Here is a 13,847-nt window from a genome sequence, read left to right on the forward strand (position 1 = left end):
TTAGTAAATTAGTGGGTAGAAAAATTATCCAGAAGGAAATTGAAAGACAAAAAAGAATGAAAAACAACTTAACTAAACAGGATGTTAACAGAGATAGATATATTAAAAGATGTCCCACGTATGCAGTTTGTATCACAAAAAGCAGAGATAAAACAATGGTAGTTAAACTATGTAAGATTTTATATTGTGGAAGATGGTAAAAGTACTAACATAAAGAAAATTGTTTTAAGCTAAGCTTGCATTTTGTAATTTCTAGAATAATCAATAAATTAATGATACTAAAAGCATCACAAAAATGAAATTAAAAAGCAAGCAGCAGACAAAATGGAAAAATTTAAAAATACATATTTTGGAATAATACAAAAGAAATAAAGAACAAATAAAGGAACAAGTAAAAAAGACAAAAACATATCAGGATGACAGACTTACAGGCAATAATAACTGTAATAGGTTAAATGTAGATACAGTAAAAATAAGATTTCAGATCGGATTAAAAGATAGAACTCAAATAGTTCTGAAAGACATTAGGATTGAGAAAATAATGAAAATAAAAGAAAATAACTTTAAAGGAAATGGGAGAAATAAAATGATAAAAATAAGAACAGAACTAATTCAATTTAAAACATGCATTCATTAGAGAAAATAAACAGAAGCAAAGGATTCTTTTTTTGTAATGATTACTAAAACCACTAAATAGCTATTAAAAATTATGAAAAAAGGAGTCAGAAATTACTATTTACTAATATTAGGAATAAAAAATTTCATATCATAAGAGATTCTATAAACATAAAAAGGATAATAATACAATATTATTTGTCAATAAAGAAAAAAGAAAATGAGAGAATATGAATTACTTTATGACACTAAAATCAGCAATTTGGACAAAACACACAAATTCCTTAAAAATACAATTTATCAAAATAAACGTGAGATGCATAATTATTAAATGTAATTGTCAATATATAAATATACTTAGTATTGTTATTAAAATACTACACATTAAGTATTTTTATTAAGTTCATTTAATAAGACAGTTATGTAATCATTAAACTAATTGAAATGTATCTAATAAATTTTAAAAATTGATTAGACCAAAAACTTCTTACGAAGAAAACTCCAGGCCTCTGGAGCTCTTCTCTGATGAATTCTATCATACTCTGAAGGAAGAAATAGTACACATGTTACATATTTTTAATTTTGAAAGTACACAAGAATTAAACACTTACCAGGTTATTATATGAGGCCAGGGACATTATATCAAAAGGAAATTACATACCAATACTACTCTTAACAAGACAAGCAAAATCATTGTCAAAAATTAACAACGTAAATCCAGAAATATATTTTAAATGCAATAATGGTTGATTCATCATTAACATATTAACCATCATTAATAATGGTTGATTCATCATGTGAATATGATTAACATCATAATCACATAATTATGTGATTATGATTAACATCATAATCACATAATTATGTGAATTATGTAATGCATAATTCACATAATGTATCACATAAGCATAATAAAAATGTGTGAGTGTGTTTAGAGTAGATATAGAGAAAACATTTGTTAGACTTCATCAATCATTCATAATAAAAAAAAATCTTAGCAAATTTGCAATAAATGATGGTTTCTTCCATCCAACAAAGGGCATTTACTAACAAAATACTTTCATCATATTTAATGGTGAAATATTAAGATGAGGAGTAATATAAGCTTGTCTTCTGTTACTACTTCTATTAGACATTATATTGGAAATCTTAGTCTGTGCTCTAAGGCAAGAAAAAGTCACAAAAATTAGAAAGAAAAAATTAAAGCTGTTTATTTGTGGATATTATGGATATAAACATCGTAATTGTTAAGGTATCTACATAGATGTGAACAGGAATGAGGAGCTCTGAGTACTGAAGTTAAAGTGATTTAGTTTTCACTACCCAAAAATAAGATACATTAAAACAGTTCGGAATAGACCTATGAGATTTTTAAAATATAAGGCCTGAGAGTCTTGTACTCTTTCCTCAGCACCCAAAAGAAGCAGCTCAATTTTCCTACAATAACTGCTGTCAATAAATGTTTTCCTCATTGAAAAGGCAATGTGTAAAAATTCATCTTAGAATTTTCTACAATTTGTATTATCCATGGTTTGTAGGGTCCATTTTGCTTGACGACTTTGTTTTGCCACATGTGCTGAATAAGTTAAAAGAAACAGTTCTTAGAAGAAAGTTAACAAAAGTCTATCTTGTTAGTAATAATAGAACACTAAACTCTTACTCACACCTAAGAGTTGTTAAATCATCATACTTGTATTTGCTTAAATGTTCAAATGACTCAGCTAAAATAATATTTTCTTTCTTTTCTTCTTTCTGACTAAAATGGAGTTAAGGTATGTTCACCTTGTCAAGAATTCTTGATGATTCATATTATTCAGATACTTTTTTTCTGCTTTTTACTGAAATGACTTGGTATTTTCTTCAAGTTCCAAAATGTTTTTCATAAGAATTGATATATTAATCCTCATGATCTGAAGGAGTTTAAAAAAATTAATTGCTCATATATTTAAAGAGTTGAACTTAATTACCTAACACTGTAAGCTTTTCTACATTACATTTCCCTGTTTTATCATGTTCTTCTTCAACAAGATAATTTTTATAATCCAAATTTTTTCCCATGGTGCTCCCTTCCAATACAAACCTTTCAGCTAGCCCAATAAAATTAACATCATGTTGATCAATGCATGGATTACTAAAATCTCTCTAATTGCTCTTCCATAGCAGTGCTCTCCCCTGCTTACTCGGTGTTGCTTATATGATTGGTAAATGTCTCTTCTTTTATTATTAGTATTATCACTATTTAATGAATGGCTTTCTAAACTATATAGGCTCAAGAAGACATCATTGTAACATACAAGGTGATCCTGGAGTTGGACTACTTGCATTTGAATTCTATACTAGTTGCATGATCTCAGACAAGTTGCTTAATCTCCAAATGCCTTTGTTTCCTAACTTGCAAAATGAGCATAATAACAATATCCTATTCACAGAAACATTTTGAATGCTTGTAAATGAGAAAACACAGGCAGAGCACTTAGTAGAGAACATAGAATATTCTAGGTATAAAAGAAATGTTGATTATTAGTGCTATGCTATTGCTGCAGCTAATGCTATGAAAACTTTCAGACTGTGAGCCTCTCAAGACGAGAAATTGTTTCTTACTCATCTTTGTATTCCCAGCAAAAAACACAGTGCCTAGCATAAATAACTGTTGGCTTAGTAAATGAATATATGACTAAATGTGATTACAAGCTCTATTCTCTACTAGCACTTTTGTGTATATACCTTTTTTGTATCATTTGACAATAAGGTGTCTTTATGATCATCATCATCATGATTATTATTTCCATTTTGCTTGTTTAAAGACAATAACCCATTCCTTTTTAGATTACCATATGCTGACTTTTAAATGGTTTATAATATGTAAAATAAAGTGGGATATCAGAAAAAGGTGAAGATATTTTAGAAACATACATTTTAAACTCCCCTCTCTTCTAACACCTGCTAAAAAAGTACTCACAAAATAAAATAAATATGATGGATGAATGGATGAGAGAAATCTTAGTGCATTACAGGCCTTGCAACTTTCCAGAGAAAATTGTCTGGGATGCCTGATGAGCCCAGGGCTTCTAAGTTAACAGTACCATCTGGGGAAATATCCATGGAATACTAGGCTGTTGCAGGTGTCAGAGCATTGCTTTGACAGTTTTAAGAGCTGTCTGTTATATACATGCTCTGCTAGTGGATTCTGAGTTGACGATGGAACTTAAATTGCTTCATTATGTCTTGCAGGATCACACCATCCTCCCTTGTACATGAAGAAACCTGGAAGCAGAGAAGCCATCCACTCTCCCCATGTCAGTCAGCCAGTGATCCACTGCAAAGGTAAGTTCATGTTCTGCAACTGGTTTATCACTTCCTGTCAGTGAACAATTTCCCTACTTTGGAAACAATATCCATGAAGATAAAAGTAAACATGCTTATTTACAAGGACTTGTGGTTGTAAGGAAGGACAAAAAAAGCTAAATGTTAAAATTGTTAGCTCCTATGGAGGCAGTAGAAAACATTTAGGAGTGATATTAAGGACTCTCAAGGAGAAAAACATGAGATACAAAACAATGTAAAGAAATAAGATCATAATTTCTAAATGTAATAATTCAATAGATAAACTGGAAGAAAAATCTGATACACATGTTCTAAAACTAAGCAGTAGGCTTCACAAACTTAAAAAAAATTCCCATAATGTTTAACAAAAAAATTAATATAAATAATAAGAAAACATACTAATGCCTTCAACAGCAGATTCAAAAGCACTAACATGCAAGTAACGTTTTTCCAGGAAGAAAAATAATAAAAGATAGATATAATAATTAATGAAATTATGAAAAGAATCTTACCTTAATAGGAATGCTGGGTCTCCTCATGAAAATAAATTAAAAATTTTATTCAGGGTTAATAACTAAAACATAAAAAGACACACATTTAGATTTTACCTAGACAGATACTGATAACAATTCTATGTCCTAAATGTAAAAAAAAATTATCAGCTTCCATACAGAAATATAAGTTTTTCAATTAGGAAAAAAATATACTCGTGTTAGACTTCTTGAGTACAAAATTAGAAACCAGAATATAGGAAAAAATCTTTATAGAAAATGACAAAGGGAAAATAATATTTACACACACAGAGAGAGAGAGAGAAAGAGAAAGGGAGAGAAGGGGAATTTTAAATATCTAATAAGACCCTACTGAATGGAAAATAGAATAATACCTGTTTTATTTTTATTTATTATTATAATAAAATGGAAATCAAATATTTTAATATATGATAAAACATGGTTTTAGTCTGGTAATAATAGGAAAATAACATTCAAGATGGAGAAACAAATTAAGCATTTATATGGACCTATTTCATAAAAAGTAGGCAATAACAAAAGTGTTCAAGTCAGAAAAACAACAGAAAGTCAGAGGAAAATTTTGGCATCTGTTATTTTCCTCCTGGGCATGTGTGTATTTGGTCACTAACTGCACTTATACAGCAGGTATAAAATAAGGCTGTTCAAAGATATATGAGTATCTTAGTTATAAAATATAAAATTAAAACAAAATGAAGATCATAATTTAAAAATTATAAAATACAATGAATAGTATCATGTAAAGTGGACCTGAAGGACAAAACCACTGACAAAGTGATTGTCTACTGAAGAAGATAAAATAACATAGCAGAGAAGCACATAAAGGAAAGAACTATTGTAAATGTAATGAGAAATTCATGTGATCGAAATACTCATCTTTAAGAATTTATCAGGCTGGGCACGGTGGCTCACGCCTGTAATCCTAGCACATTGGGAGGCTGAGGTGGGCGGATCACTTGAGGTCAGGAGTTCAAGACCAGCCTGGCCAGCATAGTGAAACCCCATCTCTACTAAAAATACAAAAATTAGCTAGGCATGGTGGCGTGGGCCTGTAATACCAGCTACTTGAGAGGCTGAGGCATGAGAATCGCTTGAATCCAGGAGGCGGAGGTTGCAGTGAGCTAAGATTACCCCACTGCAATCCAGCCTGGGTGACAGAGTGAGACTCCATCTCAGAAAAAAAAAATAAAGAATTTATCAGATCAAGTAAACAAGAATAACCATAGATTTTAAAGATTTTCAATAGTTAATAAAATTTAATATATATAAATATATTTATGTATATGCATGTACATATTTGTGTGCCATATATACTACACATATATGTAATAACTATGCTATACATATAGATGTAGCATATACAAATATGTAGTATACACACACAAGCCCAAGTGTTCATTATAGTCTTATGATATGGAATATCTTGGTAAATATGTCTTACACTTGTCAATATATTTACAAAGTAATGGATATTTTAGGTCACAATCTAATTGCCCTAAAATAAAACTAGGTCAGCACAGAAAAGATGGCCAAATAATTTGAAGTTTCTGGGAACTAAGAAAAAAAGTTGCTATACCAACAGAATGTTGTCAAATTTCATGGAAACCTCTTCCCAGGCCAACCCCAACTCAATTTCAAGTGCTAATATTCAAAACCACTAAGGATTTCCAGTAAATTATTTTAGGGCTCTTTTATCCCTATGATTTTAGTAGATATTTGAAGTCAAGTTAACCCAAAACCTGGCATGATTTTCTACCAATCAGTAAAACAGCAAAGCCCCAGGGGATTCAATTAAATTCAATATCAGGATAGAATATGGTGAACATATCTGTGATGAAAAAAATTATCATCAGCTAAGGATGAGCATTTAAAGAATAGTACAGAAGAACTTTATGGGAAGTGTCCAATATATAAAATAGAATATTTCACAATGCACTTTTTATATATAGTCATAGGCAATAATTCAGGCCAGCGTACATCTACATTCCAAAGGAATTATACCAGAAGATTTCCCTTACTGGAATGCATGATGTAACATGGTTTCATGTAAGTAAAATTAGAAACCAAAACAGAATTTGCAAGAACAATAGAAATAGAGTTGTTGAGCTCTTTTAGAAACAGAACAGATGGCCTCTAAAGTAAAGAAACTAATAATTCTTGCATGAGCAGGAATCTCTGATATTAGTAATAGGTCAGAGCAATGAGATGGTGAAAAAGGAGAATGGAAATCAGAGCCACAGAAACATGATGAAAAAAGATTATCAAGTTTGTGAACGGACCACAATTCTATTTTTTCCTAACTATAAAAGGCTTCAGCCCCTAAGTAATCCATACTAGGAAATGATTGATTAGTAGTAAAATACTACTGCTAAAATTATCTCAGGACATTATTCCTAATTTTATTGTTACATATCTGAACACTTCTTTGAACTGTTTTCTTCATTTATTTAAAACTTTTTTGTTGCATTTTACTGATATTTTGTGTTATATCATAAAAATAGAAATAAATAGGAAGTCACGCATAAAAACATCACCCACAACAAAGCCCACACGAAAATAACATTTTGATTTTATCTATCATCTATCTATCTGTCTATCTATCTATCATCTATCTTTTAGCTTAATGTGTTTTACAAATTTTTTACATCATTAGTCACCTCTATATAGAATGACATATAGCAACATATTGTAATGACAACATATAATTTAACTATATTTATTCAAAAACAAATACTTAATGAATACTTGCAATGTATCAGGTAGTAAATTAAGTCATATAAGAATTACCAGGTAGCAAATGGTGTCCAATACCAGAGAATACAATAAAATAATAAAGCAGGTTAAGGATAAAAGGGGCAGGATTAGTGTAACTTTTCTATGTAAGGAATAAGAGACCTCACTAAGGTTTCACTTGAGTTGGTACCTGAAGGGAGTGAGAAAGTGAGCCAAGTGAATACATGAGGCAAACATTGCAGACAGTAAAAAGAGCAAAGCAGGGATGGTGAGGCATGGATGTGTTTGGCATTTGAGAAAAAGCAAGGAATTCAAAGACGTTGAGGGGATGGTTGGTAGAAGAGATCAGAGAGTGCGACAGGAAAAGCATGTTTCAGATGTAGGGTCATGGTGAGGACTTTGAATATGAATTCTGGGCGAGACATTATGTCATTGGAAGATTTTAAGCAAAGAAGTGACATGATCTAACATATTCTGAAAGTGTCACTGTAGCTACTGTGTTGAGAATAGGCATCGAGAGAAGGTAGGCCAAAGGACAGAAAAAGGGAGACCAACAGAATAATTAGAATAATTCTGGAGCTCAGAGATGGGGGCTAGGATCAGATAGAAATGGAGATGATAAGTGTTTAGGATCTGCATATACTTTGGAGGTAAAGTCAGTAAGATTTACTAGTAAATTCAATCTTGGGAAAGAGCAAGCATGAATTTAAAAAATATATTTAGCAATAATTTTGTATTAGATGATTTGATTGAGATATATTTGTTCTAGATGCAGAAGATGTGACTGGTTTGGCTCATTCAATATCTATGAAGTCCAGTAAAATACCAGACCTGTAACAGATACTCAAGAAATATGTGTTGAATTAATGAATAAATGTAGGAAACTGTATATTGTTTATTTTATAAACTGAACAGAATTCACATAGTCAGTCTAATATCACATATTGTAAAAGTTCCTTCAAATATCTTTAAGAAATGGTATCTAATCAAAACCCTATGAATATTGCTGTCAGCATTCTGAGGTCCAGGCAGGATGGATAAGATAATCAAGATAACCTTGTGATAGGATAAAGCTGGAACTGGGATAAGCCTGTTAATCTTATTTTATTCAAAAATATCTGCATATTTTGTTTTCTGTCATAGATCCTTAGTTATTTTATAATGTGTACCTCATGGAGTGATGTTTTCCTTACAAATTAAAATATATGTGGATATGCATATGTAAATAAAGTATGTTTTCCTTACATAGATTATAAAAGAGTCATTTAAGGCCATTTAATGCTTCTCTTTGTAGTAGCTCTTATCTCACGCAGTATTATCTTTCTCCCATATGAATGGTATATTAGCAATAGTGAATCTAGGTAACCCTTATAATTAATTTTTCCAGACATCAAAAATTTCCAAAAAGTAAAAAATCCAAACATATTTATCTTTTCTTTAGTTATACTATTTAAGTCATACCCCAAATCTTCTGATCATAAAGGATTTTATAATTAGATGAAAATAGGATTAATGGTGGTATTATTTTAAAGTTATAATGCAGAATGAGCTAACTATGCTTTATATGAGGGCAAAATTTTCCTGAGTTATTTTGCCTTTGTATATGCCTTCCTTGTGCTTGAGTTACCAAATGCATATAGTCCAGCCTACCATATTGTTACACAAATTGGTTTGGTAGGAAGACCATAGGTTTTTTGTAAGGCAGACTGATCTAAAAGTTTGACTCATTCTAACTAGCCAGGTAATCCTGGGCACATTGTTCAATCTCTCTGAGCATCAGTGTTTTCAGAGGTGATAAAATGTGCTATTCATGAAGTTTTCCATTCACTCACTTATTTATTTAAAATATGTTAAAGACCCTAATATCTAATTATTTAAAACATTTTAAAGGCCCTAATATCTAATAATATCTAATAAAGGCCCTAATATCTAATAATGAATATACCAGAAATCCAGCAGCATCTAAAATATTTGATGTAAGGACACACAAAATAAATAGTTTTCCCTTTCATTTGAAGAATATATAAATACATATATACATACACATTTATATATTTAACACTTCACCATTATATAATTATTTTATTTAAATTATTTTTAAGTAAACATATACTTTACAATATTTTAAATATTTTTTATTTATAAAATATAAATATATTTTTCAAAAAATATTTTGAAAAATATATAAAATATATATTTATAATATAAAATATAAAATATATAAATGTTTTATATTTATAAAATATAAATATATCATATATTATATATAATTATAAATATATAATATATATTTAAATGATTATACATTATATATTTCTTATTTGAGATAAGAGCTACTAAAAAAAGAAGCACAAAATGGTATTTAAATGACTTCTCTTACATATATATGAAATTAAAATTTTCATTGGAAAGAAGGTCATGCAAAGAACAAAACAGAAAGAGTTGCTATGTAAGGGACAAGTTTGAGAAAATCAAAACAAAATTTTCAAGTACAAGTAACATTGGCTGGGTATTAAAACTCTCAAAATGTGGCAAGCCAGGTTTCCATCAGCAACCAGAGCAGTCGGCCTTCACCAATACCTTAATGTAACTCTAATGAATGTGTAAGTTAAACATTAAAGAAGAAACTGGTACCTTGGTACAAAGGCTAGAATGTAAAAACAAGTCCATTAAGACCACATCTATGCTTTCTCAGAACCTTAGAGTTTAATTAAAGTAATGGATAAGTTCTTGCACACCTTGTACCAGAACCCACTTAAGACAGATAATTTTTCCAAGGCTCTGAAGTAATTGTCTAGATCCAGTACCCTAATTAAAGATTAGATAGAGTAAAACACTCTGGTTTTCGGTTTGTAGGTGCATCAAATGTATACAAGCACTAGAGAACACTTGTAACTTTGAGTTGGTCTGGTGAGTTACTCCGATCTTCTCTCTGTAACCAGTTGCAGAAATAAACTCCCTTCTTTCCCAGTCTGCCTGTATCTTGTTATTGGACCGTGAGAACAGACAGCTCGACAGTCACTCGGTCTGAACTCAAAAATGCTTTGCAAATTTCAGGTGACATTTTGGCTTTAGAAAGAAGTACAATTTCTAGTAAATTTGGTTTTACTATAATACATATGTAGATTTAGGAAAATCAATAAAATTACTTGAAAGGGCAAAGCCAAGTTATGGTAATATATCTAATTGTGAATTTTAATTTTGTTTTGTATTTTTTATTACCTTTGACATCAGAATGCTGAATGAACAAAATTATGACATACTAATCACAATGCTAGAGAAAAAGAGATAATTCATTAGTAAATGGTAGTATATATTCAGAAAAATGATTGTTTTTAACTTCTTTAAAAATTCGTTTTAGAAAGTAGAGGTAGAGTATTCTGTAACCTAACTCAGATAATCAAAATATAGAGAAAAATTAAGTACAAGATAGCATTTGTTTATTGTCATGATTTTAAAACAGTATACCAACATTGGCAATTTCTTGCATTATTATGGAATTGTTCTTTATGAAATGGAATCAATAAAGCTTAAGCAAACTTAAAATAAGCTTAAAATTATAAAATAACATTTCTAGAAGTATTTATTTTGGTGATAACCAAGAAGATCTTTCATGAAAAATTCTTCCTCCTTTCTCTTAATACTGTACACTGAAATTAGTTAAATTATCATATTAAGTAAGGCCTTTGTGTTGCAGAATGGAGGAGTGGGTTAAGAAGAGAAAATCATCTCTTAATGGCAAAATTAGAAAATCTTATGCAATTTCCCATCAAAATGTCATGTTAATCTGTCTAGGCCTAGTTAGAAGCAGACAGGGCATAAAAGTTAACCAAACCTCTGGAAAAGAACCAAAGTTTGCAGAAGAGGCAGGCAGCCCACCCTGACACACACCCACTCATTGACTCTCCTCTGCCCCCTCACAAGAAACACTCATGGACCTATGAACAGAAGATATTTGAATAAAAGCCTGGTTTGATTTATTCTAATCAGATTTTAGAAATATCAGGTTATTATTACACTTATGAATCACTCTAATTTTTACTATATATATCTTAAAATGCACTGTAATAGGTAATTTTAATAATATTCAAAGACCATAGACTCTAAATACTTGATGTTTTAATGCATTTTTTAAAAAGAAAAGCGTTTAGATTCTAAATCTACTCACTTGGGAATTGTCTCATGATGAATATTTGAAAGCTTCTTAGGCCCGTGAGCTCCTTTCTAGACTGCAAAATGAAACCTTAGGATCCTAGGAGTGCTTGTGAAACTTCAGCTTTTGTACTAGAATTTTAGAGTGTCCAGATTTGAGGGAAAAAGATCATTTTTGTGAGAAAATAAGGCATCTGTGATTGTGTGTATGTGTGTGTGCTTGTGTGCTGGAGTTTAAGCACTGTGGTGGATCAGCAGCAATCAGTGTGAAAAATATGTGGTATAAAGGAGAAACTTTGTGTTAAAACTATTGAGGAATTAAGCAGCATCACCAGAAGAGAAGAGACTGGTAGGGCAGCAGGAAGAGGAGCATCATGACAAGAATCTGGAAGAATTCTTTAATTCTGACATGAATAATGAAAGAAAGCCAGTCACAATCCATCTGGATTTTGATGCCTCATCTAATGTCCAAGAGTTGCTACAATTACTTCAGAGTTTGCAAACCAAACATACCACTTAACTCATGGATATCATATTACTGAGGCATATAAGCATATTTGTTTGTGTAAACTGAGATGCAAATTAAATTAGCAATGATAAACTACCTTTTATCTATTAAATTGTCAAGCACAAAAAACAATATTCAGGACCTGGATGTGTATGATAAGATGGGGCTTGTGATTCCATTCTGATAAGGATAAAATCGGCATGAAATATCGTGAAAGAAGTTTGGGATTATATATCAATACATTTGAAAATTTTAACATTCTTACTATTTAATGTGGAACCTCCTTCCCTAGTATCTCTCAAGAGAATAATAAAATGTGTCAAAGTTTTACAAAAATAGATAATTAACTGCTGGAACAGTCTGGCTCCTATGAACTTGAAAAACTGGCCCTCCAGCTCTCCACTGGGGGACAAGGCCTCAGATTAAAGAAAAACTTCTGAGAGAAGAATCAAAATTGAGGAGGACAGGGGCAGTAGAGACAAATAAAAAAAGATCTAAACCAAAGTGGGTGAGGAGTCTAGATGCAGAATATCTCAGAAAGAAAGCTGCCATTTGAGCATTACAGAGAACAGCAGAGGGCAGCCATGTGAAGTTATCAAAGCTTTCTTGAAATGTCCCTTCATCCTAAAAGTGTATGGAGCCTAATTTTACATAAAAATGTACAATATAAAATTATTACAAGAAAAAGAATAAGAAGAATAATACCCCAACAATGAAAGCATATCATAAAGATACACCCACAAGAAAGCTAAATGACACTAAGAAAATGATACAAGACATAAAAGAACAGTATAACATAAATAAAAATTTTTTAAAAATCAGAAATAATATGTCAGTCTTCAGGAAACAAAAATAAAAATAATTATTTAGAAAATAATACTAAAGTAAAAAGAAAATTATAATGAATAAATGTAGATAATCTTTAAGAGAAATAGAATGTATAAAAGAGTACATTTTAAAAGTAGTATTAAAAATTAGAAGAGATGAAAATAATTTAAAAAATGACTAATATCAAAGATAGGCAGAAAAGGTTTAAAGTATTTAATAGAAGTTACAGAAATGAAAGCCAAAGCAAGATAATAAAATAACTTCCCTGAAATAATATTTTTAAAAAACTTGAAATATATACTGACATAGCAAACCATAAATCTAAGAGTGTGGCCCCAGAGTTACACTCCAGTACAATTATTACTGGAGTGTAATAATTATACTCCATTACACATTCCAGTAAAATTATTAGAAAAGGATAAATTATTTATGCACCTAGAAAATATAGCATTTGACTTATATGGGAAAGTATATTAAATTATCATGACAATTTCCAGAGCCACACTTTAAGAAAGAAGAAAATTGAGAAAAATGTTTAATTTATTCAAGAAAAAAATGTATAAGCCAATGTTTTTATAACCAAAACAACTGACAAAGTGCACAGATAAGCTGTTAACAACATGAAAGCACTCAAAAAATAATGTTCCCATGAGCACTTCCTCCAAAATATACTATAGAATAACATATAGATAACCACAATGACCAGAGAGACCCAGACATAAGGACTGATGTGAGCATTAAACATATGGTTGCCCATAGAATTAAGATGACATGAGAGCTAAGACGAAGACAGTATGCAATGACTATGCATTCTGACCATTTGTTTATGAAGGGATTGGGGTAAACAATGGAGAAAGATAAAAAGTAAAGTGATCAATAGTCATTTAAGTGCTAATACTAGTACTGTTATTCTAAAAGTAATATATGATATAACAAATGAGAAATTATTGAATATCCAAATTTTATCATCTTCTTTTTCTTTAGAACCAAGAAATAACAAAAACATCAAAGTTCTGTAGTCTTGAATTTTACATAAAAATATCAATATACATTTTTAAGGTGTTATATCTTGGGTGAATTAAACTACAAAGAGATAGTATTCCATACCAACTAAAATAAAATGATAAATTAAAAGAACTCTGACTACTCTTAAGTGT

This window comes from Pongo abelii, chromosome 5 (genome assembly GCF_028885655.2).
Source record: "Pongo abelii isolate AG06213 chromosome 5, NHGRI_mPonAbe1-v2.0_pri, whole genome shotgun sequence".
Lineage (NCBI taxonomy): Eukaryota > Metazoa > Chordata > Mammalia > Primates > Hominidae > Pongo > Pongo abelii.